The sequence below is a fragment of the Setaria italica genome, chromosome IX (assembly GCF_000263155.2).
Source record: "Setaria italica strain Yugu1 chromosome IX, Setaria_italica_v2.0, whole genome shotgun sequence".
Classification (NCBI taxonomy): domain Eukaryota; kingdom Viridiplantae; phylum Streptophyta; class Magnoliopsida; order Poales; family Poaceae; genus Setaria; species Setaria italica.
This window is the reverse complement of record NC_028458.1, coordinates 13,260,409-13,267,181: the sequence shown is the minus strand read 5'-3', so window position 1 is coordinate 13,267,181 and position 6,773 is coordinate 13,260,409.

Sequence of the window (6,773 nt, the reverse complement as noted above, 5' to 3'; positions counted from 1 at the left end):
ACGCGGCCGAGCCAGCGACTCCGGCCTTCCTGGACTTGTCGGGGCCGGCCATCACCTTCGACAGGTCCGACCACCCTGGACGCGTCCGGCATCCGGGGCGTTACCCTCTCGTCGTCGACCCCATCGTCGGCATGACGTGCCTCACCAAGGTGCTCATGGATGGGGGCAGCGGCCTCAACATCCTCTACGCCGAGACCCTCGACGCTATGGGGATCAACTGTTCCCGCCTCCGTCCCACCAAGGCGCCTTTCCATGGCGTCATGCCAGGGAAGCAGGCAATGCCTCTCGGGCAAATCGACTTGCCCATTACGTTCGGGACCCCTTCCAACTACAGGAAGGAGGTCCTCACCTTCGAGGTGGTGGGGTTCCGCAGAACCTACCACGCCATCTTGGGACGGCCATGCTACGCAAAGTTCATGGCTATCCCCAACTACACCTACCTCAAGCTCAAGCTGCCGGGGCCCAACGGGGTCATCACCGTCGGCATGACCTTTCAGAAGGCGTACGAGTGCGACGTAGAGTGCTGCGAGTACGCCACGGCCATCACCGTCACGAGCGACCTGGCGGTCCAGCTTGCGGAGGCCACCGAGGACCGGCCCGACTCCAAGCAGCCGAACACCTCCTTCGAGCCCACCGAAGGCATCAAGGAGGTCCCCCTCGATCCCAGCTGTTCCAACGGAGGAGTCGTGCGGATCAGTGCGGCCTTATCCCCCAAATAGGAAAGCGCGCTCGTCGACTTCCTCCGCGCGAACAGCGACGTCTTCGCGTGGAAGCCGTCGGACATGCCCGGCATTCCGAGAGAAGTCGCCAAGCACTACTTGAACATCAAGGCCGGCTCCAAGCCAGTGAAGCAAGGATTGCGCCATTTCGACAAGGAAAGACGCAAGGCCATCGGCAAAGAGCTCCAGAAGCTTCTGACGGCCGGGTTCATCAAGGAAGTGCACCACCCCGAGTGGCTAGCTAATCCTGTCCTTGTACCAAAAAAGAACGGGAAATGGAGGATATGTGTCGATTATACCGGTCTCAACAAAGCGTGTCCAAAGGACCCGTTTCCTTTGCCACGCATAGATCAAATACTCGACTCAACCGCCGGGTGCGAGACCCTCAGCTTCCTCGACGCATATTCCAGCTACCATCAGATCGCGATGAAAGAGGCCGATCAGCTCGCCACCTCCTTCATCACCCCCTTTGGCCCCTATTGCTACGTCAAGATGCCTTTCGGCCTCAAAAACGCGGGGGCTACTTTCCAGCGATGCATGCTGAAGTGCTTCGGAGACCTCATCGGGCGGACCGTTGAGGCCTACGTTGACGACATCGTAGTCAAATCCAGGAGGGGCGATCAGCTCGTCCCCGACCTTGAACTAGCCTTCGAAAGGATGAGGGATAAGCGTATTAAGCTCAATCCCAAAAAATGTGTGTTCGGAGTCCCAAGGGGCATGCTATTAGGCTTTATCGTCTCCGTACGCGGCATCGAAGCGAACCCAGAGAAGATAGCGGCCATCAGCAACATGGGGCCAATCCGGAACATAAAGGGAGTCCAGCGCGTCATGGGATGCTTGGTGGCTCTAAGCCGCTTCGTCTCGCGCCTCGGCGAGCGAGGGCTTCCTCTCTATCGGCTCGTGAAAAAGACTGACCGCTTCGAATGGACCGGCGAGGCCCAGGAGGCACTTGATCGACTCAAGGACCTCCTGACGAAGGCCCCGAGCCTAGTCCCGCCTATCGACGGCGAGCCCCTCCTGCTCTACATCGCGGCGACCACCGAGGTGGTTAGCGCGGCCCTGGTGGTGGAACGAGAAGAGGAGGGACACGCTCTTAAGGTACAACGCCTGGTGTATTTCATCAGCGAGGTCTTGTCCGAATCCAAGACACGTTACCCACAGATCCAGAAGCTCATCTACGCCATCCTTATCATGAAGAGGAAGCTGCGCCACTACTTCACCTCCCACCCGGTAACGGTTGTTTCGTCATTCCCGTTAGGCGAAGTAATCCAGAACCCAAACACTATGGGGAGGATCGCGAAGTGGGCGCTTGAGCTCATGGACCAGGGTATCACCAACGTCCCCCGCACCGCCATCAAGTCCCAGGCACTCGCCGACTTCGTGGCAGAGTGGACGGAGTTTCAAACGCCATCAGCGCCAGAGAAGCAGGAGTACTGGACAATGTACTTCGACGGGTCACATATGAGGGCCCGCGCCGGAGCGGGTCTCATCTTCGTCTCTCCCCTGGGCGTGCGCATCAGGTACATGATCCACCTCCATTTTCGTGCATCCAATAATGTCGCCGAGTACGAAGCCCTCCTCAATGGGCTCCGCATCACCATCGAGCTGGGTATCCGTCGGCTGGACATACGGGGCGACTCCCAGCTAGTCGTCGAACAAGTCATGAAGGAGTGGAGCTGCCACGACCCCAAAATGGCAGCCTACTGCAACGAGGTCTGTAAGCTCGAAGACAAGTTCGACGGGCTAGAGCTCAGCCACGTCGCAAGGCGCTTCAACGAAGCTGCCGACGAACTGGCAAAGGCGGCATCCGACCGAATGCCCGTCCCCGATGGCGTCTTCGTTAGCGACCAGTTGAAGCTTTCAATCCGTTACCTAGAACTGGCAGGGGTCGGCGAAGCACCCCCGGCCCTAGGGTCGGACCCCGAGTCAGGGGAGGTCGGCAACACGCCACCTATCCCAGGCCCGAGCGCCAGTCCCGAGGGGGTCGATACCACTTTGCCCGACTCGGCCCCAGGAGCCGATCCGTCCGACCCCATGGTCATGGAAATCGCGGCAGACCCCGCGGTGGGGGTCGACCCCCCCAATCGACTGGAGAGCCCCATACCTCAACTACCTCGTCCACGACACGCTCCCAGCAGACAAAACGGAGGCCCGTAGGATCGCGCGCCGCGCCAAATCCTTCGCCATCATCGACCGGGAGCTCTACAAGAGAAGCCACACTGGGATCCTCCAGCACTGCATCCCCATCGAACAGGGAAAGGCGCTGATCCAGGATATCCACGCCGGAGCCTGCGGTCACCACGCCGCGCCAAGGACCCTCGTCGGCAACGCCTTCAGACCAGGTTTCTACTGGCCGACCGCGGTCGCTGACGCCACCCAGGCAGTCTGCACCTGTGAAGGGTGCCAGTTCTTTGCGCGCCAGACTCACCTGCCCGTGCAGGCGCTACAGACCATCCCCATCACGTGGCCGTTCGCGGTCTGGGGGCTGGATCTCGTCGGACCCTTCAAGAAGGCGCCCGGGGGCTTCACCCACCTACTTGTCGCCGTCGACAAGTTCTCCAAATGGATCGAGGCAAAATCGGTGGCGCAAATCAGGTCCGAGCAGGCGGTACAATTCTTCACCGACATCATCCACCGTTTCGGGATCCCAAATTCCATCATCACCGATAACGGCACGCAGTTCACCGGGAAAAGATTCCTCCAGTTCTGCGACGACCACCACATCCGAGTGGATTGGGCGGTCGTGGCACACCCCCGCACGAACGGGCAAGTCGAGCGAGCCAACGGCATGATACTTCAGGGTCTCAAGCCGTGGATCTTCGACCGCCTTAAAAAGTTTGGCGGACGTTGGGTTGCGGAGCTCCCCGCAGTCCTTTGGAGCCTGAGAACGACCCCCAGCCGGGCGACGGGCTTCACCCCGTTGTTCATGATTTACGGGTCCGAGGCCATTTTGCCCACCGATCTAGAGTACGGATCGCCGAGGGTCAAGGCATACGATGAACAAGGAAACCAGGCATCGCTCGAGGACGCACAAGATCAACTCGATGAGGCGCGAGAAGTAGCCCTACTGCACTCGGCTAAGTACCAGCAGGCCCTACGGCGTTATCACAGCCGCAAGGTGCAAAGCCGAGCCTTCAACGTTGGCGACTTGGTGCTCCGCCTCGTCCAGGACAATAGGGGTCGGCACAAGTTGACTCCCCCATGGGAAGGCCCTTTCATCGTCGTGCAAGCACTACGGCCAGGCACCTACAAGCTGGCAACTCCCGACGGGCAGGTCTTCGGCAACGCCTGGAACATAGAACAGCTAAGGCGCTTTTACCCATAGCTCTTATTTCCAAGTTCTGCACAAACTTGTCTGCAATTTCGATAACTTTTCTTTTGCGGAAAAATAAATCCCAAGCCTCTCGGTTCAGGCTTTTCTCGTCAAGCTCAGGGGTATCGGACCCTGACCTCGTTCCAGGGCCGTATACCCCTTGGGGGCTATCAGGGGCTCCGACCCCAGCCACTTGGCACCATCTAAAAGAAATATTTTTTCTTTCAAACCGAACACTCCCTTTCTAGACTTTTGTACGCAAAAAGAGAAGAATGCGCGAACGGTACTCAGGCAAGATTGATCGGACTGCGAAAAAACCTACGCCCCAGCGGCTACGGCACCTTCACTCATCAAAGCTTACTGACACACCCGACAACGTATTCCAAACTTTCAAAGCCCAAAGGAATAGTAAAGGGGATCGGAAACTTTAGCACAGCAAAGTTATAAACAAGCCCGCATGGCCATCGCGAAACAAGTTCGAAGTTGATATAATTACAATATTGGGCGCAAGCCCGGTACAACTAACTTGACGGGGGGTCTGCAGGAGGGACGGCCTCTTCCTCCAGGAGCTTCGCGAGGGCCTCCGCCGAGGTGAACACCGATGCATCAATCTCGTCCAGCTCGGCCTCGGAGTAACCGGCGGCATACCTGTTGCTCATCCCGGCAAAGTTGATGCCAGAATAATGGGAGCCGAAGACCTCGAAGGCCCGCCGCACGCCGATGTGAAGCGCGTCCACGGCGATCTCGCGACGCCGACGGCATACCCCGAGGACACGAGCCGGCAGAGAGCTCGACCCCTCCTCCGGAGCCACGCCGAAGTCATCGCAGACGACGCGGACCGCATCCCACAGGGCGCTGTGCTCACTGCGCTCCACGTCGAGTCAGGAACAAACCACAACACCACGGGAATGCGGGAACGGAAAGGAGTCTCACCGTTGGCCCAGGCCTTCAGCTCGCGCTCCCGGACGGCTCCTTGAGACACGGCGGTCTGGAGCCCCTGCACTTGCGAGCGGAGGTGACCGGCCCCCGCGCTAAGGTCAGCCGCCACCTTCTCGGCCTCCTCCTTCTTGGCCTTCTCGGCGTCCCGGTCCTGCAAAGCCTGGTACCGCTCACGCCGGATGCGCTCGACGGTCTTCTGGAGGGCTTCACGCTCCCCCCTCAGCCATGCAAGCTCCTCAGCGTCGCGGCAGGCCCTCTCAGCAGCAGCCTGGAACTCCTCGCGGTCAAGACGGGCCTTGTCGATGACGGCTTGAAGCTTGGCCTCCGATCGCCGCGCCTCCTCCAGCGCCGCCTCCTCACGCCTTTGCAGGTCGCCGATGACCCCCTGGGCGGCAGCGACCTGCATAGACAGCTCCATGGTGCTCTCCCTCTCTGCGTTGAAGCGCTCCCAGAGCCCCCGCTTCAGCCGGAGGAAATCAGATTTCCCCCGACTGCACTCTTGGAGGGCCTGCAGAGCAACGTGCCATCAGGGACAAAGAATTGGGAGATGATGATCACCAACAAGAGAAGCAACATACCTGGTTACCAGGGAGAACGGTGCTGTCCAGAGTCCCCAATGCCGAGGACAGAGCCGCGCGGGCGTGGGCGAGGCCACCCTGCACCGCCTGCCACTTATGCCACTCCGCAGCATCGTCCAGGGTGAAGAGGTGTCTAGGCGGGTCCTCACGGGATGACCAGCGAAGGACGGATCCTCTCCACGCCCTGGGAACGGGGGGAGCCGAGGCCGAGGTGGGAGCCAATCCTGACGCTGCCGTCGAGGTCGGCACCATCACACCGGAAGCCGTCGGGTTCACCGACAACCCCGGCGCCTGCGCACTCGTCGCCGCCGAGGCCGCCGCAGGGCCGCCCAGTGGCAGCGCCGCCTCCGACGCAAGCGGCGGTACCCCCGCGGCTACCTCGCCCTCCGCCACAACCACCTGGGGAGGCTCCTCCGTTCCTACCGGAGTCCCCCCAGCAGGCCCCTCCGCCTCCGCCGCCGGAGCCACTTCTGCGGGGATGATTGGGACGGAGGTCCCCGCCTCCGTCGCCGTTGCCTCCTCCACCGCGGTCTCGGGGGCAGGCGCTCCCTCCGCCACCGATCCCGCCACGGCTGCGGGGGCATCCGCCCCACCTTCCGTCGCCGCCGTCTCCTCCGCCTCGTCGGCGTCAAGGTCAATCACCTTCCCGGCCTGAGAACCCGGGGGGATCATGCCCTGCGCTGTAGGGGCGACCGGGGAAACCGAAGGCGGAATGGGGTCCGCTCCCCCTCCCGCGACCGACGCCGCCGCTCCGCCAGCCGCAATCACGGGGACCGCCTCCGCGGAGGGGTCCGCGGCCTCACCAGGGACCCCGCCGCTCGCCGCAGGCGGGACCGCGGTCCGCCCCCCGGAGGAGGATGACACCCGCAACGCCTTCTTAGGTGCCAACTGCAGGACGAGGCCACAGGGAGCGGTGCTGGACACCAACGACAAACGTCAGCAGGAAAGAACGCGAGAAGGGGAGAGGAACGGGACGCAAGGAAGGGCCAACTTACGTTCTTGAAGCGCAAAGATGGCGTGTGTGTTTAGCCTCGGAGCCAGAAGCCGACCCAGGGGCATCCGGCAGCGGCCGCTTGTTGCCGCTTCGCTGCCCTCCAGTGTCGGGCGTGACGGTGGAGGCGGTCTCCGCGGACCCCCGGGGAATGCCCTGGGCGGACTCCCGGGGGACGCCTCGCTTCGGCTCCAGAGCGGCAGCGGGGGCAGGATCCGAAGACCCCCGAGGGG